We start from the raw sequence: 27474 nt of genomic DNA, 5'->3' as shown, positions 1-27474 counted from the left end.
TGGCTCAGAACTCTTTTTCTTTTCCTTCTTTTGAGATGCATTCAACTCATTTTTGGCCAGTTGTACTGTTATGGACTGGTAATTTAGGAGCGACATGCGACTAGCTCTGAGCAGGTGGTAACTATACTGACCGCAATTCCTGATCTTAACACAACACTAGCAGTAGCCGTGGGATGTTCCTGACACTCCCTGGACACCTTGTCACAGCCGGAGAACTAGCTACCCCTAAAGGTAGAAACAGGAAAGCTATCTTGCCTCAGAGAAAATCCCCAAAGGACAGACAGCCCCCCACAAATAATGACTGTGAGTGGAGAAGGAAATGACACACGTAGAATGAAACAAGATTTAGCAAAGGAGGCCACTACTAGCTAGATAGACAGTACAGGACAGAACACTGTGCGGTCAGTAATAAAAACTAGAAAAAGTCCACCGCAGAGAAATGCAAAAAATCTCTACACCTGACTAAAGGTGTGGAGGGCAAAATCTGCTGCCCAGAGCTTCCAGCTTAGCTGAATAGATCCATACTGATAAGCTGGACAAATGAGCAAAACATAGACTGGGCTGAACAATAAAGTCCACAACAAGAGGACTGCAAAAGGACAAGCAAGGACTTATCTTTGCTGAACAGGTCAGAGTGTCAGGGAAATCCAAAAGAGCCGTGACTCCAAGCAGGAACAATTGACAACTGGCATTGATTGAGGGAAAAGGCCAGACTAAAATAGCCGAGCCAGAAAGACGATCAGTGGAAGCAGCTGCTGATGCTAAATCCAAGAAGCAGCCATACCACTCAAAACCACCAGAGGGAGCCCAGGAGCAGAACTCACAAAAGGAGACTCTGCAGCCAGCCACTGTGCTAGCAGCGTGCAGAGTCTCCGTCAGACGGGAGCAGACATTATACTGCTCTGCTCCTATGCAGTGTTCTGCCTCATCACAGAAGTGTCCCTGGCTCCCAATGGGCCCCTTCATGTGATAGGGCCCGGGGCGATGGCCCCCTCTGCCCCCCCAGTAGCTACGCTACTGGCTCCTGGTTTCAGCTTTAGTTCATGAGGAGGCATCGCAGTGGGATTTAAAGAGTTAAGAAACTCTACGGGGTAATCTATGAGAATCACACCCTCCTCTTCAGCAGTTGTGTCGACGGAGCGATATGTTGAGTGTTCACCTTGAACTTGACTAAGAATTTTGTCGTTCAAGGTGTGAACCTTATCATTCAATGGCATAAGAATTGCTTTGTTGGCAATTGCTTCTACCGTTGCATCGGTAATCTCAATTGAATCGCCAAAAATAGCTCTAATTAAATCACCCTCTTCAGTATAGGAATTTGGGTTTTCAATTGTGTCTTCTGGTAGACCATATATATTTGACAACTCTCCATTGCCAAGTTTCAGTAACCATGAGTTGTACTCAACTTTGTCCTGAGACATTCTCTGTTATGACCCCAATGGCAGAGGGTCTCAGGAATAATGCTAAGTCTGTAAATACAGAAAACCAGCTCATAGGGCAGTGGTAACTGGGCTGACCATATAACTAATCCTAGCACCACAAATACCAGCAGCCGGGGAACGTTCCTACGTTGATCCTAGACGTCTCGCGCCAGCCGGAGAGCTAACTACCCCTAGAAGGGAAAAGAAAGACCTTTCTTGCCTCCAGAGGAAATACCCCAAAAGTTGGATAGAAGCCCCCCACAAATAATAACGGTGAGGTAAGAGGAAAAGACAAACATAAGAATGAGCTAGGTATTTAGCAAAGAGAGGCCCACTAGCTAATAGTAGAATATAGAAAGATAACTTATATGGTCAGCAAAAAATCCTATCAAAAATATCCACACTGGAAATTCAAGAACCCCCGAACCGTCTAACGGCCCGGGGGGAGAACACCAGCCCCCTAGAGCTTCCAGCATGGTCAGGAATCACATTTAGTACAAGCTGGACAAAAATGATAGCAAACAAATAACCCAAAAAAACAAGGAAGCAAGACTTAGCTTAATTTTGCACGAACCAGGACCAGCAAACAGGAGCAAACAGAATGTGTCTGATAACACCGATGCCAGGCACTGGACTAAGGTTCCAGGAGGTTTATATAGCAACACCCCTGAAGTAACGACCCAGCTGGGTGCAAACTGAGGGAAGGAAATCCCAGAGTCATATCACTAGTAACCACAAGAGGGAGCCAAAAAAGTCTAATTCACAACAATTCTCATATTCTGTTGTAACTGGAACCGTGAAAACTGATTCCAGGATTTTGAGTATTTAATGGTGGACTGTACAATTTGGGCTCTTTTTCCACCTTCCACTATTGGTAGGATGCATTAAGATGCGGAATACGCATCCATATGCGATTCGCTTCTCTACGTGCAGCAGCACGCTCAATTTGATCCATCTTTGCAATGTTGCCTCACACTGTTGCCTGAGTGTTGCAAAAAAGACTTATGCCTCAACTCGCCACCAGGGAGAACTCCTCTCCTTAGGTATCCATGGTTATGCCTAGGCAGTTAGCTGCTAGTGGTAGTAACTATGGATACCAAAGCTACTGTTCAGCTGTGGATGACTCATTGTGCACAGACACACGGACACGTCCAAATTAGGTATATTGATATGTCACATGAGGTGAAAATATATTAAAAATCTCCAATAGGCATAATAACCAAACCAATTATATCCTAATAGCGCATATGAGAAAACAACTAAAAATATAAACTATGGATAAAAAATATACATACTGCCAGCACAACCAATTAAATGGAATGCATGAGTCTGTTCATGTGTGAAACAAGACCTGCTAAGACAATCTGGATTGTAAAAAATGTAACGATAGGAGAGGAAAAGCGATACTCCACGCAAACTGCTACTAGAAATGTGGCTTCATCAGGGACAAGGATACAGTGCAAACGGCTCATGTAATCTTATATACTGTATAAACATATGAAAATTGAACTATTGTTCCCAGCTGTGGGAGGCTGCATATTGGGAGCCAGCGTGTTCATACATGTCACAAGGTGCGTAAGTCAATAAAGTTGAATGAAGAAAAGTAGTGTGCACCAGAAGCATAAGAAAAGTGCAGATCATACATTTCAAGGTGGCTCCAGCTGAATGTACAGTGAAATGGCTTTGTTCACAAAGTGCTCAGTGGAAGAACAAACAAGACATCAGCGGTACAGCTCACATGACAAGTGATATCTACGTGTTTCAGGTTCTAATTCTCGAACAAGGGTGCTTAATCACCTAAAATTAGTAGATATCACCTGTCATGTGAGCTGTACCGCTAATGTCTTGTTTGGGTACTTAGTCACAGGCCACAATATTTCTTCTATTACTAACGTCACACAGTAGGGGAGATCTCACTTTGAAACTGTTTGCAGCATCTAGTTTATATTATACAGGCCTCATCCACAGGCCAAAAAACTAAAAATATTTCTTCTGTTACTAACGTCATACAGTAGGGTAGATCTCACTTTGAAATTGTTTGTAGTATCTAGTCTATTTTATACAGACTTCATCCGCAGACACAAAAAAATCTCCTGTTGCTAATGTTCTACAGTAGGGAAGCTCTCACTTTGAAATGTTTGTAGCATCTAGTCTATGTTATACAGGCTTCATCCACAGGCCAAAAAATATTTCTTCTCTTACTAATGTCATACATTAGGGTAGATCTCACTTTCAAACTGCTTGGAGCATCTAGTCTATGTTATACAGGCCTCATTCACAGGGCCAAAGAAAATTCTTCTGTTGCTAAAATCATACAGTAGGGTAAATCTCACTTTAAAATTGTTTGGAGCATCTAATCTATGTTAAATAAGCCTCATCCATGGCCCAAAAAATATTTCTTCTGTTACTAACATCTTACAGTAGGGTAAATCTTACTTTAAAATTGTTTGAAGCATCTTGTCTATTTTACACAGGTTTCATCCACACAAACAAAAAATTCTTCAGTTATTAACATTCTACAGTAGGGGAGATCTCACTTTGTAATTGTTTTTAGCATCTAGTTTATGTTATGCAGGCTGCATCCACAGGCAAAAAATATTTCTTCTGTTACTAATGTCATACAGTAGGGAGATTTCACTTTGAAATTGTTGGGAGCATCTAATCTATAATCTGTTATATTGGCCTTATCCACAGGACCAAAAAAATGTCTTCAGTTACTAACGTCATACAGTAGGGTAGATCTCACTTTGAAATTGTTTGGAGCATCTAGTCTATTTTATACAGTCCTCATCCACCCCCCAAAAAATTATTCTGTTACTAACGTCATACAGTAGAGGAGATCTCATTTTGAAATTGTTTTTAGCATATTTTTGGTCATACAGGCATCATTCACACCCAAACAATTCTGTGTTCTCTGACTAACGTGATTCAACATGCAATATTTCACCATGTCACCGAGTGCCGCTGAAATTCAGCTGTTTTCAGAGCTAGTTCAGAGCAAAAAATCTAATATTTGGTTTCTAACACTGTGCTCCTACCACACTGTCTGAGCAACATGACTGGGAAAAAGCGAGCTTGTGAGGAAAGGGGGAATAGGCTTGGTGTTCAAGGTGTATGTGGGATAGGTGGTAATGCATGTGAAATCACTAGTGAACCAACAACGCCATGTTCCATACAAAGACAACTGACAACTTCTGTTACTAGACAGGATACTCCCTTACCTTTCTTTGGCAGATGCACAGCAGTATGCCTTGTTGATGAGCCCCAGAAAGAGCATGTGCTTGAGTGGATGGCAAGTGCAGCTTCAAGTGGCCTCTCTTCCTCTTCTTCCACCTCAATATCACACCCAGGACAGTCCACAGAGGTGGCACCCCAATTACTCTTGCTTCCCCCTGCGTCCCAACTTTTCAACCATCCAACTGACTGTAGGGAACCACAGATAAGTGAGTCTGAAGAGCTCATTACACATTCTATGCCATTGGAATCAGAAGTGTACTCAAAAGCTTCACAGAGTGAACAGGAGGAAATTGTCTGCATTGATGTCCAACATTTTTTTAGATTGGATCTGGGGCAGAACGAAGTATGGTCCGAGCAGTATCCTGACCCTTGTCAACAGACGTTAATCCCCCGTGGGGAGGTGATCCTGATTAGACTCAGATATCTGACGGTACTGTGCTGTCAGGGCAGAAAGATGAGGAGGGTGACTCTAAGGGCAAGGAATTTGATACCACTGAGTATGATAATGAGGTGGCAGATCCCAGTTGGCGTGAACACAGAGGCACACAGCTGAGTAGGTCATCTAAGGATGTGGAGGAGGAAGATGAGGAGTTTACGTTGTGCAGACACGTAGTGATACAGCAAACAACAAGCAATGCTTCCTCAGCCACAACTGTGGTGGTGGCCAGCAGTGTTCACGGGTCTGCAGTTCACAGAGGCCGCAAGGGTCGCCTAACCTGGGCCTTTTTTGATACCGCGAGGGATGAGCCAATTCACATAATCTGCCAAATTTGCAAAAGAACTAAGTAGGGGGAAAAAGTGCAATAATTTGACTCCTACATGTATTATCCTTCACATGCGCAATCTGCATGCGTTACTCTGGGAATCCCACTGCGCTAAAATGCGGACCAGTGGACCTCAACAACCATCAGCTGCCCCACCAATCACATCTGCTGCTTCTTCCTCCTCCACTGTTACCATGCCAAGTATTGTGATGCAGGTCTCAGACTGCAGAACCTAGGTTCTTTAAAAGCTCCAATCAGGCTGAGTGAAAGCCTATCAGCTGTAATGGAAGTGGACATGCATGCTGTTTTTGACCGATCTGAGAGAACGAACACACCACAACTTTTTCAATCCACCGTGACATCTCCGCCTGCACCTCTCTCACGATCCAACAGTTTGTCTGATTCACCACCCTCTCTCAGCACTGCAGCCAGCCCACAGTACCGCAGTTGTGGTCACATAAAGGATTGTTTCCTCCTACACATGGCAAAGCTAAGTGGTTGAACTTCAACATCTCCAATCTGTTGGCCACATAAATGCTGTCTTTCTGCCTAGTAGATATATAGACAGTTTACAAAAGCTGATAGCCATCGCAGTCCCCCCAGCACCTGTTGCCCAGTCGCCATTACTTTTCTAAGAAAGCTGTGCCTGCGCTACACCAGCATGTCGCAGACAACATCACCCATTCCTTGACTAAGTCTATGTCTGCCATGGTGCATTTCACCACAGACACTTGGAGGAGTAAACATGGCCAAGGGCATAACATCTTGCTGACTGGGCACAGGGTGACTCTGGTTGCTGTGGGGGTAGGCGGGGAAGGTGCTGCTCCACAAGTCTTGGAATCCCCAAGGCTTGCAGGACAAACCTCGATAGTTCACAATTCCTCCAATGCGGCTGCCTACTCCTCTACCTCCTCTAGGAATTCCACCTGCGCCCTCAACCTCTGCTTTAATGAGACACATGTTCCAACAGTGCAGAGCGAATCCCCACCACCTCCATACTGTGCAATGTTAAAATTGATATGCTTTGGAGAGCGCAGTCATATAGCTGAAGAGTTGTGGACAGTTCTCCAGGCCGAGTTTGAGCAATGGCCATCTCTGCTGAACTTGCATCCACAGAAGGCTGTGTCCGATAATGCTGCGATTCGGGTGGTGGCCCTATGCCAAGGCAAGAACACACAGGTACCTTGCATGGATCATGTCCTCAACCTTGTGGTACTGCATTTTCTCTACCACTACAGTGGGTGCGGAAAGTAATCAGACCCTTTGAAATTTTCAACTCTTTGTTTCATTGCAGCAATTTGGTAAATTCAAAAAAGTTTATTTTTTTTCTCATTAATGTACACTCTGCACCCCATTTTGTCTGAAAAAAACAGAAATGTAGAAATGTTTGCTAATTTAATAAAAAATAAAAAATAAAATATCACATGGTCATAAGTATTCAGACCCTTTGCTCATACTCTCATATTTAAGTCAAATGCTGTCCATTTCCTTGTGATCCTCCTTGCAATGGTTCTACTCCTTTACTGGAGTACAGCTATGTTTAATTAAATTGATAGGACTTGATTTGGAAAGGCACACACCTGTCTATATAAGACCTCACACCTCACAATGCATGTCACACCAAATGGGAATCATGAGGTCAAAGGAACAGGCCCAGGAGCTCAGAGACAGAATTGTGGCAATGCAAAGATCTGGCCAAGGTTACAACATAATTTCTGCAGTACTCAAGGTTCCTAAGAGCACAGTGGCCTCCTTAATCCTTAAATGGAAGAGGTTTGGGACCACCAGAAGCCTTCCTAGACCTGGCCTTCCAGCCAAACTGAGCAATCGTGGGAGAAGAGCCTTGGTGAAAGAGGTAAAGAAGAACCCCAAGATCACTGTGGCTGAGCTCCAGAAATGCAGTAGGGAGATGGGAGAAAGTTCCACAAAGTCAACTATCACTGCAGCCCTCCACCAGTCGGGCCTTTATGGCAGAGTGGCCCAACGGAAGCCTCTCCTCAGTGCCAGACATATGAAAGCCTGCATAGAATTTGCTAAAAACACATGAAGGACTCCCAGACTATGAGAAATATGATTCTCTGGTCTGATGAGACGAAGACCTTTTTTGTGATAATTCTAAGTGGTATGTGTGGAGAAATCCTGGCACTGGTCATCACCTGCCCAATACAATCCCAACAGTAAAACATGGTGGTGGCAGCATCATGCTATGGGGGTGTTTTTCAGCTGCACGGACAGGATGACTGGTTGTCAATGAAGGAAACATAAATGCGGCCAAGTACAGAGATATCCAGGATGAAAACCTCTTCCAGAGTGCTATGGACCTCAGACTTGGCCAAAGATTCACCTTCCAACCAGAGGTGTATCTAGCGTTTCCTGCACCTGGGGCAAAAGATCAGTTTGGCGCCCCCCCAAACCTCCCCCATTTGAACGTTAACTCTGTTGAAACTGCATGACCAAGCCAAGGTACATAATGCCCTGATTTGTGCCCCCATGATGTCCAGATTTGTGCCCCCATAATGTCCTGATTTGTGCCCCCATAATGTCCTGATTTGTGCCCCCATATAATGTCAAGATTTGTGCCCCCAGGCCCATACTGTCCTGATTTGTGCCCCCATATAATGTCAAGATTTGTGCCCCCAGGCCCATACTGTCCTGATTTGTGCCCCCATATAATGTCCAGATTTGTACCCCCAGGCCCATACTGTCCTGATTTGTGCCCCCATTTAATGTCCAGATTTGTGCCCACAGGCCCATACTGTCCTGATTTGTGCCTCCATATAATGTCCAGATTTGTGCCCCCAGGCCCATACTGTCCTGATTTGTGCCCCCATATAATGTCCAGATTTGTACCCCCAGGCCCATACTGTCCTGATGTGTGCCCCCATATAATGTCCAGATTTGTGCCCCCAGGCCCATACTGTCCTGATTTGTGCCCCCATATAATGTCCAGATTTGTGCCCCCAGGCCCATACTGTCCTGATTTGTGTCCCCATATAATGTCCTGATTTATGCCCCCATCCCCCCACATCATATGTTCCTCAGTCTTTCATCAAGGCTCCCCTGGCTTTGCTTCAGTCCTCAGTCACATGTGACACATACTGTTGCGTTGCCCCTGGCCGCTGCTCCTGACCCTCCCTATCATGCTTGCAGACTCCATAGCCAACCCCCCACCAGCCACCCCCCTTTAATTTCAAACATTATCATTCTGACTGATTTTCTAAGACAGTTCGGTCGGTGTCTTCAGACTTCAGCTCCACCCACCCGGTCCTCGCGGCCACAGTCTGGAGCACTTACCACCGGCACGACACCGTGCAACAGTGCACTCTGTCTACACCCGAACACCGGCACGACGCAGCAGCAGCCTGTCACAGTCACGCTCAGTGACGTCAGCCACTGCTGGCGCTTCCCTGATGCGGAAGTGCCAGCGGCGGTCAGCGCCTCTCAGCGGTCGTCAGGGGCCAGGGCTTAAACTGACTGAGAAGGGACTCATCTCACACAGATTCACAGTGACAGGCAAGCGGCAAGCTGAAGGGTATTACTAGCGACAGTGGCGCCGCTGTACACCTAGGGATTCGACGAGGACGCGCAGCACTTTCTCTGAGCCAGAAGTCAATTTGACAGCCGGCTCAGAGATCGGGATTATCTCAGACTGTGGGGGCGGCAGATGCCGCCAACGAGGAGCCTCCGTGGACCGCCGCATCATCAGGTGGCCCGCTGGCGCCCACCTGTCAGCTGCACCTGGGGCACATGCCCCGGCTGCCCCCCCCGGATACGCCACTGCTTCCAACAACCCTAAGCACACAGCTAAAATAACAAAGGAGTGGGTTCAGAACAACTCTGTAACCATTCTTGACTGGCCCAGCCATAGCCCTGACCAATAGCCAATTGAGGATCTCTGGAGAGACCTGAAAATGGCTGTCCACCAACATTCACCATCCAACCTGACGGAACTGGAGTGGATCTGCCAGGATGCATAGCAGAGGATCCCCAAATCCAGGTGTGAAAAACTTATTGCATCATTCCCAAGAAGACTCAAGGCTGTACTAGCTCAAAAGGGTGCTTCTACTCAATACTGAGCAAAGGGTCTGAATACTTATGACCATGTGATATTTCAGTTTTTCTTTTTAAATAAATTTGCAAAAAATACTACATTTTAGGTTTTTTTTCAAGCAAGATGGGGTGTAGAGTGTACATTAATGAGAAAAAAATGAACTTTTTAAATTTACCAAATGGCTGCAATGAAGCAAAGAGTGAAAAATTTAAAGGGGTCTGAATACTTACCGTACCCACTATATGCTGGCCTGGGTGAGCTGCTGCAGAAAGCACAGAAGCTGTGTGCTCACTTCTGCTGTTCGTACCCTTCAGGTTATTGACTTGCATCGATACAGAGGTCTATGTCCATGCCAGTTAACAGGTTGATATGCGATGTGACAACACTGTGGAATTCTACTCTGCACATGTTGCAGTGACTGTGGCAGCAGCACAAGCCATGACACAGTATGTCATGTCGTAAAGTCTGGGCCAACACAGTATGGACGTGTCGCCTCTCACAATTACGGAGTGGGCACAGATTAACAACCTCTGCACACTTCTGCTCATTTTCTAAATGGTTACAAAGATGGTTAGCGCTGACGATGCCGTCATCAGCATCACTATTCTGGTCATCTATATGCTGGATTAGACTTTGAATAGCCATCGGGAGGAGTTGGTGGTCCCAGAGGAAGCAGATCAACCAAAGGAGGATGTGGAAGGGATAACATTGTCTCAAAGTTCCAGACTGTTGTCACACAGGTGGGTGCCAAGGGAGGGTGGATTACTTCAATCGAGGGGGGCTGGTGATAACAGACAAACTGTTAGTGAAGGTGCGAGATCCTAGAAACAAATGGAGTAGGAAGAGATAATGGGTGATCAACTGTCATGGTTGGCGGGAGAGAATTGAGGAAACAGGCATCAGTGTTACCCAGCCATCAACACAGCATGGACTTGGACCTCATGGGAGAGCCTGAGTACCTTCTTGCTGCACTATCTGCAACATGATCCACGTAAAGTTATGATTCAAAATAGTGCTGACTACTGGGTTGCCACTCTGTTAGATCCATGTTATGAGACCAAATTTTGCCAGAAACTTCCCATACTGGAAAGTGAAATGCTGGAGTATCGAATCACACTTTTACACAACCTTAAGATAGGTTTTCCTCAAGACAGCAGTGACGCACATAGTTCGCATCGCAGCTCTAGACTTCCAACCTCTGGCACGTCTATTCGTCAATGCCAAAACATTAGCAGCAGCAGTAGTGTAAATGGCAGAAACAATTTCTGTAAGTCATTTGACACTTTTTTTTTCGACCAGCTCATGCACCAGCACAACAGAGTCCAAGTTTGACATGTGGTGAACGAATTGAGAGGATGGTGCAGGAGTATGTAGAGCTGAATATCAATACTATTAGGGAGGGTTTGAACCCTTTCACATTTTGGTCTTCAAAAATCGATGAGTGGCCTGAGCTCGCCTCTCAAGCCTTGGAGGTTTTATCATGCCCGTCGAACAGCGTTCTCTCAGAATGTGCCTTCAGATCTGCTGGTAGTGTCCTGACGGATAAGTGCAGCCGGCTGTCCCTTGAAAGTGTAGACCGCCTAACTTTCATCAAGATGAACAAGTCATGGTTATCCAAGGGCTTTTGCACCCCAATCACATACTGTACAGATTAGGCGATGTTGAAGTCTGCTGCATTGATCTAGCGTAATTGCACTCTGTGATATCTTTAGTGTGGCTTCTGTGCCTACTGTTGCTGCTGCTGCAGATGTTAACACAAATTTGTGGAAATGTGAACAGTTATGTTTGGTCTCCCTGCCGGGTTGGCTGTAGTGGAAGATGTGTCGGTCTCTATTATACTATTTATACTTTTGTGAAATTGATGCCACTTCGTTGGTATCAGGACCTAATTTTTTGAAATTTAAGCACTGCAGATTGGGTCTCCATCTGCTGGGTAGGTGCAGCGCCCCAGAGTCCTGGTCGTTGCAGTACTGTGGCTCCGCCACTATGGGGAGCCATGGTGCGTTCGATGGCACTGAAGGAGTTCATCTGATCAGGTATCACAGACACCAATACATTTCACAGCAGGGCCTCCGGGGGGAGCTAAGGGTGCTATTCATTAGGCCACTCCCCACCATAGTGGGTAAACCGGGGGTCAGGCAGGAAGTTAGATGAGAAAGCTGACTGGATTGAACGAAGCAACACCTTGTGGCAGAGGGTGTTGTGGAGGAAGAGACAGTAGGGTCTCTGCCAGGGGTGGGATCCTGGCAGAGGCTTGGCATTGGAAAGAACGTAACGGGACCGTGCCTGCTCAGAATAGCGGCGGTGCCCTAAGAAAGGACTAGAAGCGAGATAGATTGTGCTGAGTGAGAAACGAGATCAAGCAATAGGAGAATTCCAGTAGGGGTCGTGCTGTAAGACCGAAGCAACACCCTACTGAGGCGCACTACCGGTGGCCGGAACGCCGAGGGAGTATTATAACATTCAGCTTCAAGCAATACTCTAAACAGCGGCAGGACAGTCAGTTTAAGGCGGGCTGTCTAACACATATCACCTATGAAGTCTTGGGAGGCAATTGCGGGAGAGGGGCGTCTCTAGGGTCCCGGAAGAACTCCAGGCCTACCCGACAAACGGGTGCCGTTCTAACCGTAACATCAGGGAGGGACGGACGATTAGAAGAACATCATTTAATCGAGTTGTGAGGGAACTTAAGAAACAGACACAACAGTTGTGGGGTACTTTCCGTAAGCACAGCAGGGGAGGACTACAACACATAGCGCTAAGAAGGAAGGCACCGATTTCCACCTGTGAAGAGAACTCTGGAAGTGCCATTGGACCGGCCGGACTTGCGCAGCCTGGTGAACCGTATTCTGGACTGAGGACTCAGAGATCTCCAGTAAAGAGGTAAAGAGACTGCAACCTGGTGTCCTCGTTATTTACCGCGACCTGCACCCCACAACTGCACCGTTACAACACGACTTATTGCACCGGACGTCCCCCACTGACAGACAGGGCCACGGACCGGGTCTAGCCACCGTGACAACCCCAGGACTGAGACCCAGTGGCCCGGCTCCGGGTATCCCTCGGCCCTGCGGCGGTGTGGGGGCGCTCTGCAAACTTGGCGTCACGAACAGGATCTACTTAAGCCTGAAGAATCAGGTCATGTGTGCCTTGGAACTGTGATTTATCGTGCTTGGACTGTGCTTTATTACAAGGACTGTGTGTTGCCACTTGCCGCCAGGAGTTCCCGCCAAAACCGCCGCCATTACAGCGCTAAGGAGAGCGCAGGAGAAGAAGAAGGGCGTGGAAGTGGGCGTGAACAAGCTGAAGAGCGCGAAAGACAATGGCCGCCCAGTCTAAATATCTCGGCCCCTTGAGGACGTGTCCGTCAGCAGCCGAGATCCGCCTCCTGATCCTCAACGGTGGGCAGAGACAGAGAAAACAAAACCGCCCACGAAGGAGAGAGCGGGAAAAGGACCAGGAAGAAGAAGTCAGAGACATGGAGGACGCCATGGCGAGCCACCCGGAGCCGGAGCGTGGGGTCGGAGCCGAGGACTCCCCCAGCTACCCGGAGGGGCACCGCAACCAGGCCTCCACCGCTGACGCTGAATTCCTGCAGGCCGGAGTGGACGAGCTCGGCGACCGACCCCGGCGGACGCAGCTGAGCACCGAGGCCGGGTGGAAGAAGGCCATCATCAGGAGCCTCACCGGACATCTGTCGGCAGCCTCATCTGGTCCGAAGCTGGAAAGCAAGGCGCTGCCGGGAAGGGGTATGCTGCGAGCAGAGATGACAACGCCGCAGCACAAGGTCCCGCAACCAGCGTTCCAGACCCCAGTGGAGACGGAGCAGACCGGCACCGGAGGGACCGCATCTGAAGCAGGTATGAAGGACGACCCTGCTCTGACAACTGACACCACTCCCGTGACTGCTGGTGCCACAGCTGCTGACCCCGTTCCAGTGACTGATCTTGCAGCAGCCTCTACCTCTGCTGCAACAAATGCCCCTACTCAAGCTGCGCAGATCTCCATCGCTGCGCATGATTTAACCATACATGAAAGACGGATTAACGGCGTTTGTCCAGCACTGGGTGTAACCCTGGACCTCACTTTTCCCAGGCCGAGAAGGGTTAAGTGCCAGGTGCAGCCCTGGAAGCCGTCCAACTAAGCCTCGGAAACCTGAAACTGTAAATAGTTAACTGTTTATTTCCTTGCTGTTTTGCTGCTAAAACCCGTCCTGGGTTAACTCTTAAAGGGATCCCTTTGTTTACCCGGGATCCCTATTGCTTTTTATTTTTGCTTTCATTTTCATTTTTGCTTTTTTGTTCCACAATGTTATAAAAACTGCTGAATCATGAACAGTGCATGATACAAACTGCTTGTAAATAGTTTGCACCTTATTAAAGGCGCTTCCTACTGGTTTTATTTAAAGACTCTTTGCGAAGATACCGTTCTGGAACCTTTGCTGAACAAAGACTGGTAGGCTGAGAAGACGAGCTACCTCAGAAAGACTTGATCCTCTTTTAAAGGGGATGTCCAACAGCGTACTTACGAGAGATACTGTTTTAAGAACAGTAATGCCATGGTAATGTTGGAATGAAAAAAGTTGTATGTGTTTTAACTAGTTAAATGTGAAGAAATGCTGATGATGATGCTCTGGAAGAAATGTAACTGCTTTGCATATAGGAAAGTTATGTGTGTTCAATTTGTTTAAGATGTGAAACCTAGATAATGTTCTTTAAAAGGAAAGATGCAGAAAGCCCGTAGGGGTAGATTTAGAGTTCTGCTTAAGTGAAAGTAAGAAAGTAATAATGAAGGTGAGGATAGAAGGTAAACCCTGAGTCCCCATAGAAAGTTAGAAATGTGTTACTAAGGACAGAAAGTGGACCCGTAGGGGTTAGTGAGTGAGTCCTAATAGGAGCCAAGTAGAGCCGGCTCCATGTTCTCTAATTGAAAGGAATGTTATGTCTATACCATGTATAGTAGAGAAAGGCAGTAGGCCCTGGCTGAACGGGGCGGTCCTGTAAAAGAAAGGAGAGGCAGTAGGTCTGGTGCCATAGGGACAGGCGGTCCTGCAGGTTCGAAGTAGGAGAATGAAAAGTTAAAATACCTTATAATGTGATTATAGGAAGGTCTTTAGCGGATTAAGAGTGTATATCCTTAAAGGCAAAGTTAAATTATTGGTTAATAATGTTTGCACTTAGTAGAATACCCGGTTGGGTAAGAAAAGCTAATTATAGCATGTTGCTATGATATTTAATTATGTTTGTAACGTTAAAGTGTCCTCACCTCCCATAAAGGGAAGCCTGTTCAAGTATACTTATTGTTTTGCACTCAACAAAATTGTATGTCTTTTTGCTAACTTGTATTGTTGTTTTCTTCCCAGTCCCGGAGTACTGTGTTTAACCAGGGGGGAGTGCAGCGCCCCAGAGTCCTGGTCGTTGCAGTACTGTGGCTCCGCCACTATGGGGAGCCATGGTGCGTTCGATGGCACTGAAGGAGTTCATCTGATCAGGTATCACAGACACCAATACATTTCACAGCAGGGCCTCCGGGGGGAGCTAAGGGTGCTATTCATTAGGCCACTCCCCACCATAGTGGGTAAACCGGGGGTCAGGCAGGAAGTTAGATGAGAAAGCTGACTGGATTGAACGAAGCAACACCTTGTGGCAGAGGGTGTTGTGGAGGAAGAGACAGTAGGGTCTCTGCCAGGGGTGGGATCCTGGCAGAGGCTTGGCATTGGAAAGAACGTAACGGGACCGTGCCTGCTCAGAATAGCGGCGGTGCCCTAAGAAAGGACTAGAAGCGAGATAGATTGTGCTGAGTGAGAAACGAGATCAAGCAATAGGAGAATTCCAGTAGGGGTCGTGCTGTAAGACCGAAGCAACACCCTACTGAGGCGCACTACCGGTGGCCGGAACGCCGAGGGAGTATTATAACATTCAGCTTCAAGCAATACTCTAAACAGCGGCAGGACAGTCAGTTTAAGGCGGGCTGTCTAACACATATCACCTATGAAGTCTTGGGAGGCAATTGCGGGAGAGGGGCGTCTCTAGGGTCCCGGAAGAACTCCAGGCCTACCCGACAAACGGGTGCCGTTCTAACCGTAACATCAGGGAGGGACGGACGATTAGAAGAACATCATTTAATCGAGTTGTGAGGGAACTTAAGAAACAGACACAACAGTTGTGGGGTACTTTCCGTAAGCACAGCAGGGGAGGACTACAACACATAGCGCTAAGAAGGAAGGCACCGATTTCCACCTGTGAAGAGAACTCTGGAAGTGCCATTGGACCGGCCGGACTTGCGCAGCCTGGTGAACCGTATTCTGGACTGAGGACTCAGAGATCTCCAGTAAAGAGGTAAAGAGACTGCAACCTGGTGTCCTCGTTATTTACCGCGACCTGCACCCCACAACGGCACCGTTACAACACGACTTATTGCACCGGATGTCCCCCACTGACAGACAGGGCCACGGACCGGGTCTAGCCACCGTGACAACCCCAGGACTGAGACCCAGTGGCCCGGCTCCGGGTACCCCTCGGCCCTGCGGCGGTGTGGGGGCGCTCTGCATAGGCTGTAGTGGAAGATGTGTTGGTACCTATTGTACTATTTCTACTCTTGTGAAATTGATGCCACTTTTCTGGTGTCAGTCCTGATTGGTTCTCTGCATCTGCTGGGTTGGCTATAGTAAAAGAGATGTCATTCTCCTTTATACTATTTCTACTCTGGTGAAATTGATGCCACTTCGTTGCTGTCAGGCCTTAATTTTTGGAAATGGGAACACTCCTGGTTGGGTGTCCATCTGCTGGGTTGGCTGTACTGGAAGATGTGTCGGTCCCTATAATACTATTTCTACTGTGATGAAATTGATGCCACTTTGGTAGTGTCTGCCAATAATTTTTGGAAATGTGAACACTCTTGGCTGGGTGTCCATGTGATGGGTTGGTTGTAGTAGAAGCGATGTCGCTCCCTATTATACCATTTCTACTGTAGTGAAATTAATGGCACTTTGGTAGGTTCTGCCCCTAATTATTTTAAATTTGAAGTCTCCTGATTGTTTCCATCTTCTGGGTTGCTGTAGGGGAAGACGTGTCGGTCCCTATTATACTATTTGCACTCTGGTGAAATTAATGCCACTTTGGTGGTGTCAGGTACTATCTTTTTGACATTTGAAGACTCCTGGTTGGGTGTCCATCTGCTGGATTGACTGTAGTGGAAAATGTGTCGTTCCCTATGATACTATTTCTACGATGGTGAAATTGATGCCAGTTTGGTGGTGTCTGCCAATAATTTTTATGAAATGTGAAACTTCCTGGTTGAGTGTCCATCTTTTTGGCTGGCTGTAGTGGAAAATGTGTCGGTCCCTATAATACTATTTCTACTATGGTGAAACTTATGCCACTTTGGTGGTGTCTGCCTGTAATTTTTGGAAATGTGGAGAGTCCTGATTGGGTCTCTCCATCTGCTGCGCTGGCTGCATTAAAAAAGATATCACCCCTATGGGAGGTGGAGCTGCATGTTCATTGCTGTGGTGAGTGGTACCATGTGACCGCTCAGTACAGGACGAGGAGCCTCCTTGGATCGCCGCATCATCAGGCGGCCCGCTGGCGCCCCCCTGTTGGCTGCACCCGGGGCACATGCCCCAGCTGCCCCCCTGGATACACCACTGCTCCTTCTATACCTGTTAGTGCCTTTTTATTTGCTCATGTTTAATGTATTTGTCTATATTTGCCCCATTTTCACATGTAAAGAGCCATGGAATAAATGGCGCTATAAAAATGTATAATAATAATAATATAATTCTCCATTATACTATTTCTGCTCTGGTGAAATTGATGACACTTCGTTGGTGTCAGGCCCTAATTTTTTGGAAATCTGAACACTCCTGGTTGGGTGTTCATCTGATGGGTTGTTTGTAGTAGAAACTGTGGTGAAATTAATGCCACTTTGGTGGTGCCTGCCACTAATTTTTGTAAATTTGAAGACCTCTGGTTGGGTGTCCATCTGCTGGGTTGGCCGTAGTGGAAGATGTGCAGGTCCCTATTATGCCATTTCTACTATGGTGAAATTGATAACATTCGAAAAACTGGAGCCATAAGAACTGTCTTCCAAATAGATAAAGAGACTCATTTATTAATACATAAATAACAAGTAAAACAATATTGAAATACAAGGGTATAAATAGGGATCCAAGAAGTATCGTTTCTCCTTGCGGAGAGTGACATGATAAGCATGTCGAGGTGAGGAGACTTAAAGCCGCAATGTTCCTCTGGGAAATATGCAAATTGTCTCTTCATAGAGGAAGAGGACTAGAACTCTTTACAACTCTTCAATTTGTCTGCAAATTGAGATTCTGGTTTGGCTATTATCCTAAGTCATGTGACAAGGCTCGTTAAAGGGTCAACACTGACTGTTAGGATTGCTACTTCCAATAGGTGGCACTAGAGTTCTAGTCCTCTTCCTCTCTGAAGAGACAATTTGCATATTTCCCAGAGGAGCATTTAAGCCTCCTTACCTCGACATGCTTATCATGTCCCTCTCCGCAAGGAGAAACGATACTTCTTGGATCCCGGTCAGATTCCTCTCAATCAGCCAAACCAGATCTCCACTTTGCAATGATGAGGGGCAGAACCCCGAAACACAGTGTCTGCAAATTGAGATTCTGGTTTGGCTATTATCCTAAGTCATGTGACAAGGCTCGTTAAAGGATCGACATTGACTGTTAGGATTGCTACTTCCAAGGGTATAAATAGATACACATGAGATCCGTATGGGTATCAAATGAAGGACATAGGTAAAAATGTCCAGAAGACAGCACTGAGAGGAAATAAAGTCCGATCAGTGTGTTCCCGTCTGCTTGATAAAGATCTGTATATATCGAAACGTCGCAAAAGATGGCAGAATAAAGTGATTGATTTTCACCAACCTGGGAAGCGCTGTCCTCACTTTTTTACATTGTTTGGACTTTTTGCCAAGAGGGACTCTTTGGATATGATGTGCGCTTTCAGTATGGGTAAAGTTAACCCATTGTCTACATGAGGTGCTTTGAACTACCACTTATTTGAATATATGTGCTGGCTCCTATGTCGTCGCCCTCCCTGACTCTGCCATGACTCCCGACTCCTTCGTCGTCTCCGGTATGGTCACCTCCTGCAGCACAGCAGCCTGCGTCGGACCGGTCCGCCACCAGTGGCGTGTGTCTGGAGGGACCTGAGGTGCCCACCGCAGAGGAGGCCCGATGGATTAAAGGAGTGATTGGTGAAAAGATGCGGCAGGAAAGTCAGATTTGGCAGGAGTTGCAATGCCCTGGCGGGGGAGCTATGTCCAGCCGCATGACCCACGGCCGCATCAAGTACTACAATTCCACAAAAGGATACAGGTTCATCCAGGAAGACGGAACCCAAGAGAAAATATACGCTAATGCTAGGTCCATCAATTGTATAGGTCCCATCCAGGATTGGGACCATGTTGCTTTCATTAAAGAGTAAGGAGGACAAGGGCCATATTCGGTGGCCGTGAAAATGGTCTCCAATTTGGAGGAGAGGCAAGTGCGGGAGGCGCAGTTCTGTGTGCGACCAGTGACAAAGGTTGCAGCCCCTGTAGTCGGACAGGGGACAGTGGATGTTAAACCTGTGAGTAAGTCATCAGGTTTGGGGGCTCCGTTTGCTTTTCACCTGCTGCTGGAGGAAAAGAGGAGCAGGAGAGATAGCGGAGGATCCACCTCTAGTGGATCTTCAGGCAGCATCTATGTGGTTGTGCAGGGCCTGAATGCGGTCCACTATAATAACCAGCAGCCATATGTGGAGTTATGTGATTAACAGAGTTGTGCCGGTTGCACCTGACAGGATGTAAGAGACTGTTCTGTGTCTCTGAGAGGGCTGGAGGCCCTGGATGACACCAGGACTGAGTGTCATTGGTGTCCCCTATGGTCACAGTTACAGGACTGATACTTTGTTCTTGTGTTTTTTTCCCCCTCCTCCAAGTTTTTTTGCTCACATTTGCGCATCCGCTGCTGGATTACGGGACTGAAACCCTTAAATGCTTACTCACTATGGAATGTGAGTGCAATGGCTTTAAGGACTGTGTTATTTTAACCCTACATCTTACCTGCATTTTGCCCCGAATTTTATCTGTCTCAACCCTGAACTGTTCCTTGATAAAGCCGCCCATGTGTGTTTAGGGGCCCGTGGTCGGTTCAAAGGAGGGAGGGGGAGAAACCTGTGCAGGAGGACCCTAGGAGCAAGCCAGGTCAGGACTACATGGACTACTGCTGAATGAATTAAATGAACTGTTGTTAAGTTGGTCCTCAGGCCATGTGTTTAAAGTCACTTCCTGTGTTTAGCTACCCGGAGCAGGAAAGGACTGTCCTGTAGGCCTGATCTGTTGTTGTTTGACACTGTATGTGTCTGGGTCCCAAGAACCAGGGAACCGGGGTCAAGCAGATCCACATTGAAAGAACTGAACTCTATTGTTCCAGAGCTCTAATCGAGTAGAGCCGAGGTCACTGTTCACCCATCAGAAGTGTTAAATTGAGTTTGTATTGACCTTACTTATGTTTTATATGCAGTTTTGAGTTTTCAGGTGCCATGATGGTCAGGGATGACCTTATTTCAAGGAGGGAGGAGTGTAAGGAGGCAAGGAACCTCACGTGCCTTCCCATACCAGGCACATGTAGCCCATGCGGCACCTGAATGGTTCCCTTATGTTGAATTGTGTTACTGTGCTATGTCTCATATGCACTGTGTAATGTGAAATGTTTTATATCTGTCATGTCAATGTATATTGTCATTGCACTGTATTAGACATGATTAGTGCAGGGATAGAGAGAGTTAATGAATGGGGCTGGATTAGCAGCCTCAAAGACGCAGGAAGTTCCGGCTTCCGGAGTAGAGCCCAGGCAGGACATCCTGAGGCAGGGTATGTGTCTCTGTCTGGGGCATAGGTGCGTCCCCACTTGGGACAGAAGGAGTCCCTGTCAGGGGCATATGGGCATTCCCATCTGGGACAGGAAAGACCCCCATCTGGAGCATAATTGTGTTCCCATCTGGAATAGTAAGGACTAGTGTTGAGCGATACTTTCCGATATCGGAAAGTATCGGTATCGGAAAGTATCGGCCGATACCGTCAAAATATCGGATCTAATCCGATACCGATACCCGATCCCAATGCAAGTCAATGGGACGAAAATATCGGAATTAAAATAAACCCTTTATAAACTTGTAGGTTCATTCTACATGAAGGAAAACAACTAAGAATAATGTAGGATGTATTGGGGGACATGGCGGAGACATTAAAGGCACAGAGGTTTAGCCCAATGTAATAGAATAGCAGGATTTTGTTTTTTTTATGACGTTCGGCGGTAGAAAGATTTTGACTATGTTAATTTTTTTTTTATTTTGTCAGATATTGATGTTTCACTACTTCCACGCCCTTCACCTTCTTTTTTACTTCTCCCACACTTTCTTCTTCATTATCCTCATCATCAGCTTCTTTGACATCAACTTCTTCACCTTATTCATCTTCTTCTTCATCTTCTACCTATTATTTTTTTGGTTACATTGTTCATATTCTTTTTATTTTACTATTATCTTCATCATATTCTACTTCTTCATCATATTCTTATTTGTGACAGGCATTCCCGTAGTTGTTATCTATAAAAGTTTGAAGATTACACCTTCCGTTCTGCCTGTCACAAAACAGTTACATTTGTCCGCGTTCAGTTTGGCCTGCAGCATCAGGCTTTATCCAGGGGCACCACGAGGAGGAACGGACTCACCCCCATACACTGCTTAGTCTTCTTCTGCTTATAATTTAGATAATATTTTTTGCTCTGATATTTAGTGTTATGCTTAATGTTCTTCTGCTCTTTGTTCTGCAGCCTCTTGTTCTTCTGCTTCTCGGTCTTCCAGGTCGTCGTCGTTTCCAGGGTCGTCGTCTCCGGGGTCGTTGTCATCGGGGTGGTCTTCAGGGTCATCGTCTCCAGGGTCGTCGTCATCACGGTGGTTGTCGTCTCTGGTGTCGTCGTCATCTTAGGGGTGGTCTTCCGGGTCATCGTGTTTAGTCTCTTGAACTTGGAAATGTAGCAGAAGGTACAAGAAGGCTGAGAAAATGCCGAGAACCAGCTGATGGAACTGGAACTCGGATGGCTACCCGAAGGTCCAAGAGCCAATGGAACTACCGAGGACCAGCTGACGTTACTGGAACCCGGTTACTAAGCAGGAGGTACCCGTGCCTGAAAGCACTACCAAGGACCACCTGACGTTGGTGGAACTCGGATACCCAGAGGGAGGCACCTAAGCCAAAGGCTCTGCCCGGAACCAGCTGACGGTACTGGAACCAGGATGGGGAGCAGAAGGTACAAGAGCAAAAGACACTGCCGAGAACCAGCTGACGGTGCTGGAACCCGGATGGGTAGCCGAAGGTCCAAGAGCCAATGGAACTACCGAGGACCAGCTGACGTTACTGGAACCCGGTTACTAAGCAGGAGGTACCCGTGCCTGAAAGCACTACCAAGGACCACCTGACGTTGGTGGAACTCGGATACCCAGAGGGAGGCACCTAAGCCAAAGGCTCTGCCCAGAACCAGCTGACGGTACTGGAACCAGGATGGGGAGCAGAAGGTACAAGAGCAAGTGTCTGCGTGGCTTTTGCAGGACACGATGCCGGCTGCACAGCAGGGGAACAGCTGGCGGTGCTGAACCCCACTGACACATTGGCTGGTGTTTTTCTCTGTGCAGCTAGCAGTACTGGGCCCCAACTGGCGGTGTTAGAGCCCGGGGTCAGCAGGAGGAGGAGCAGGAGGAGGAGCAAGGGGGAGGGGAGTGTAGGCCGAAGCCTGCACTGGCGGCAGCTTTGGGTCTGTTGTGCCTGCGTGGCGGTCGCAGGACACGTTGCCGGCTACACAGCAGGGGAACAGCTGGCGGTGCTGAACCCCACTGACACATTGGCGAGGTGTTTGGCTCTGTGCAGCCAGCACTTCCGGACAGCAACTAGCGTTGTTGGAGCCCGGGCTCTGCCGGTGGAGCAGAGTGTAGGCCGAAGCCTAATTGAACCGATTTCAAAGTTAACCTTTAACCCCCCCTCAGGGGTTACAAACTAGAAGAGCCACAGCTTATGCAGCAGTAGTGCCGCACAAGTCAAAGGTTGCTCTTTTAATTTTGCTCCTTGCACACGCCGAATGAAACACGTATAACATTTAGCCCTTTATACAGTCAAACTGTGTTGGAGGCGCGAGTTCCCTTCGTAATGAGACGCAGCACAGATGTCAAGAATCCCACCTTGGTGCTGGGTGCAGCCTCCTGAGCGTTGTTATTTGCTGTACAGGAGTCTGCGCTGTCGTGTTATCCCCCGGCCTAGCGCTGTTAGCGCTGCCCATCTTCTGACCTCATTTAATGTCGGCCGGTGCGGTTCGCGATGACCATGAATCCCAGCCCCGCAGTGTCTTAACATTGTTAAAACACTGCGGGGCTGGGATTCATGGCCTGGCGCAGCACATATGTTCGCCTCTCGCACTCGGGTCCTTACACCCGCTTCAGACTGTACGGCGTCAGCTGATCCCTTATCGCATGCCACGGCCATGAAGCCGCACAGTCTGAAGAAGGCGGAAGGAGATGAGTGACAACAGGCGAAGATATGCACTGCTCATGCCCATCAATCACACCCTCGCAGTCCCAATAAATAAGACACCGAGGGGCGTTGTGTGGGTCAGGGCGGCCGCAGAGGCGCAGGCAGCCAAAGAATGATGCCAGAAGACGGGCAGCGCTACCAAGGGGGTTGCAGCGTGTCATTACAAAGGAAAGTCACACCACCGGGACGGTTAAATGGTCACACAGAGGACACATTTTAGACGTGTTTTCAGTTCCACATGTGCGAGGAGAATACGTTTATGAGCCACCTTGCACACATGCAGCATTACCGCTGTACGAGGTGGCTGTAAAACGTACAAACGCCTGGGGGAGGGGGGACAGGTTCCCTTCAATTTCAGTTCTTGTGTCTGCGTGGCTTTTGCAGGACACGTTGCCGGCTACACAGCAGGGGAACAGCTGGCGGTGCTGGACCGCACTGACACATTGGCTGGTGTTTTTCTCTGTGCAGCTAGCAGTACCGGGCCCCAACTGGCGGTGTTAGAGCCCGGGGTCAGCAGGAGGAGGAGCAGGAGGAGGAGCAAGGGGGAGGGGAGTGTAGGCCGAAGCCTGCACTGGCGGCAGCTTTGGGTCTGTTGTGCCTGCGTGGCTTTTGCAGGACACGTTGCCGGCTACACAGCAGGGGAACAGCTGGCGGTGCTGGACCCCACTGACACATTGGCTGGTGTTTTTCTCTGTGCAGCTAGCAGTACCGGGCCCCAACTGGCGGTGTTAGAGCCCGGGGTCAGCAGGAGGAGGAGCAGGAGGAGGAGCAAGGGGGAGGGGAGTGTAGGCCGAAGCCTGCACTGGCGGCAGCTTTGGGTCTGTTGTGCCTGCGTGGCGGTCGCAGGACACGTTGCCGGCTACACAGCAGGGGAACAGCTGGCGGTGCTGAACCCCACTGACACATTGGCGAGGTGTTTGGCTCTGTGCAGCCAGCACTTCCGGACAGCAACTAGCGTTGTTGGAGCCCGGGCTCTGCCGGTGGAGCAGAGTGTAGGCCGAAGCCTAATTGAACCGATTTCAAAGTTAACCTTTAACCCCCCCTCAGGGGTTACAAACTAGAAGAGCCACAGCTTATGCAGCAGTAGTGCCGCACAAGTCAAAGGTTGCTCTTTTAATTTTGCTCCTTGCACACGCCGAATGAAACACGTATAACATTTAGCCCTTTATACAGTCAAACTGTGTTGGAGGCGCGAGTTCCCTTCGTAATGAGACGCAGCACAGATGTCAAGAATCCCACCTTGGTGCTGGGTGCAGCCTCCTGAGCGTTGTTATTTGCTGTACAGGAGTCTGCGCTGTCGTGTTATCCCCCGGCCTAGCGCTGTTAGCGCTGCCCATCTTCTGACCTCATTTAATGTCGGCCGGTGCGGTTCGCGATGACCATGAATCCCAGCCCCGCAGTGTCTTAACATTGTTAAAACACTGCGGGGCTGGGATTCATGGCCTGGCGCAGCACATATGTTCGCCTCTCGCACTCGGGTCCTTACACCCGCTTCAGACTGTGCGGCGTCAGCTGATCCCTTATCGCATGCCACGGCCATGAAGCCGCACAGTCTGAAGAAGGCGGAAGGAGATGAGTGACAACAGGCGAAGATATGCACTGCTCATGCCCATCAATCACACCCTCGCAGTCCCAATAAATAAGACACCGAGGGGCGTTGTGTGGGTCAGGGCGGCCGCAGAGGCGCAGGCAGCCAAAGAATGATGCCAGAAGACGGGCAGCGCTACCAAGGGGGTTGCAGCGTGTCATTACAAAGGAAAGTCACACCACCGGGACGGTTAAATGGTCACACAGAGGACACATTTTAGACGTGTTTTCAGTTCCACATGTGCGAGGAGAAAACGTTTATGAGCCACCTTGCACACATGCAGCATTACCGCTGTACGAGGTGGCTGTAAAACGTACAAACGCCTGGGGGAGGGGGGACAGGTTCCCTTCAATTTCAGTTCTTGTGTCTGCGTGGCTTTTGCAGGACACGTTGCCGGCTACACAGCAGGGGAACAGCTGGCGGTGCTGGACCCCACTGACACATTGGCTGGTGTTTTTCTCTGTGCAGCTAGCAGTACCGGGCCCCAACTGGCGGTGTTAGAGCCCGGGGTCAGCAGGAGGAGGAGCAGGAGGAGGAGCAAGGGGGAGGGGAGTGTAGGCCGAAGCCTGCACTGGCGGCAGCTTTGGGTCTGTTGTGCCTGCGTGGCTTTTGCAGGACACGTTGCCGGCTACACAGCAGGGGAACAGCTGGCGGTGCTGAACCCCACTGACACATTGGCGAGGTGTTTGGCTCTGTGCAGCCAGCACTTCCGGACAGCAACTAGCGTTGTTGGAGCCCGGGCTCTGCCGGTGGAGCAGAGTGTAGGCCGAAGCCTAATTGAACCGATTTCAAAGTTAACCTTTAACCCCCCCTCAGGGGTTACAAACTAGAAGAGCCACAGCTTATGCAGCAGTAGTGCCGCACAAGTCAAAGGTTGCTCTTTTAATTTTGCTCCTTGCACACGCCGAATGAAACACGTATAACATTTAGCCCTTTATACAGTCAAACTGTGTTGGAGGCGCGAGTTCCCTTCGTAAAGAGACGCAGTACAGCTGGCAAAAATGCCACCTTGGTGCTTGGCGCGGCCTCCTGAGCGTCGTTATTTGTTGCACAGGAGTCTGCGCTGTCGTGTTATCCCTTGGCCTTGCGCTGTTAGCGCTGCCCATCCTCTGACATCATGTAATGTCGGCCGGTGCGGTTTGCGATGACCATGAATCCCAGCCCCGCAGTGTCTTAACATTGTTAAAACACTGCGGGGCTGGGATTCATGGCCTGGTGCAGTACATATGTTCGCCTCTCGCTTGGTTTCTTACACCCGCTTCAGACTATGCGGCGTCAGCTGATCCCTTATCGCATGCCACGGCCATGAAGCCGCACAGTCCGAAGAAGGCGGAAGGAGATGAGGGACAGGCGAAGAAATGCACCGTTCATGCCCATCAATCACACCCTCGCAGTCCAAATTAATAAGACACCGAGGGGCGTTGTGTGGGGCAAGGCGGCCGCAGAGGCGCAGGCAGCCAAACAATGATGCCAGAAGACGGGCAGCGCTACCAAGGAGCTTGTTGCGTGTCAATACAAAGGAAAATCACACCTGAGGGATGTTTTAATGGTCGCAGAGGACTCATTTTAGACGTGTTCAGTTCCCCATGGGCAAGGAGACTAAGTTTCTGAGCCACCTTGCACACATGCAGCATTACTGTCGTACAAGGTGGCTGTAAAACGTAGAAACACCTGGGGGAGGGGGGACAGGTTTCCTTCAATTTCAGTTCTTGTGTCTGCGTGGCTTTTGCAGGACACGATGCCGGCTACACAGCAGGGGAACAGCTGGCGGTGCTGAACCCCACTGACACATTGGCTGGTGTTTTTCTCTGTGCAGCTAGCAGTACCGGGCCCTAACTGGCGGTGTTGGAGCCCAGGGTCAGCAGGAGGAGGAGAGGGAGCAGAGTGTAGGCCGAAGCCTGCACTGGAGCAAGTTGAAAGGGAAACTTTACCCCCCCCCCCCCAGGCGTTTGTAGCTGAAAGAGCCATCGTGTACAGCACTAATGCTGGAAAAGGTAAACTTAGCTCTTTTAATTATGGTCCTTGCACATGCTGAACCTAACACTTATGAAAAGTGTCCCCTCCTACCGCGATACCGTCCGGTAGGTGGAACTTTCCTTTGTGATGTGACGCAGCACAGCCGTCATTCTTACCCCCTTGGCGCCGTGCGCCGCCTCCTCAGCGTTGTTTGAATCAGTCCCGGAGCCTGCGCTGTTAGGTTAGCCCTTGGCCATGCACAATTTTTGCGCTGCCCGTCTTCTGACATCATTTGGTGTCAGGCTGGCTGCGCCTGTGCGGCTGCGCTGGCCGAGATCCCGCCTCGTACTGTCTTCTGATTTCATCCCACTGGGGGCCTGAGATCCGTGGCCATGCGCAGTGCATATCCTCGCCTCTCACTCCCCTCCCTACGGCTTCTTCAGACTGTGCGGTGTCACGGCCGTGGCATGCTATTAGGGACCAGCTGACACCGCACAGTTTGAAGAACCCGTAGGGAGATGAGTGAGAGGTGGAGGTTCAGATATGCACTGCGCATGTCCATGGATCTCAGGCCCCCAGTGGGATGAAATCAGAAGACAGTACGAGGCGGGATCTCGGCCAGCGCGGCCGCACAGGCGCAGCCAGCCTGACACCAAATGATGTCAGAAGACGGGCAGCGCAAAATGTGTGCATGGCCAAGGGCTAACCTAACAGCGCAGGCTCCGGGACTGATTCAAACAACGCTGAGGAGGCGGCGCACGGCGCCAAGGGGGTAAGAATGACGGCTGTGCTGCGTCACATCACAAAGGAAAGTTCCACCTACCGGACGGTATCACGGTAGGAGGGGACACT

This window comes from Ranitomeya variabilis, chromosome 1 (assembly GCF_051348905.1).
Source record: "Ranitomeya variabilis isolate aRanVar5 chromosome 1, aRanVar5.hap1, whole genome shotgun sequence".
NCBI classification, from domain to species: Eukaryota; Metazoa; Chordata; class Amphibia; order Anura; family Dendrobatidae; genus Ranitomeya; species Ranitomeya variabilis.
Note: the sequence above shows the minus strand (reverse complement) of the source record.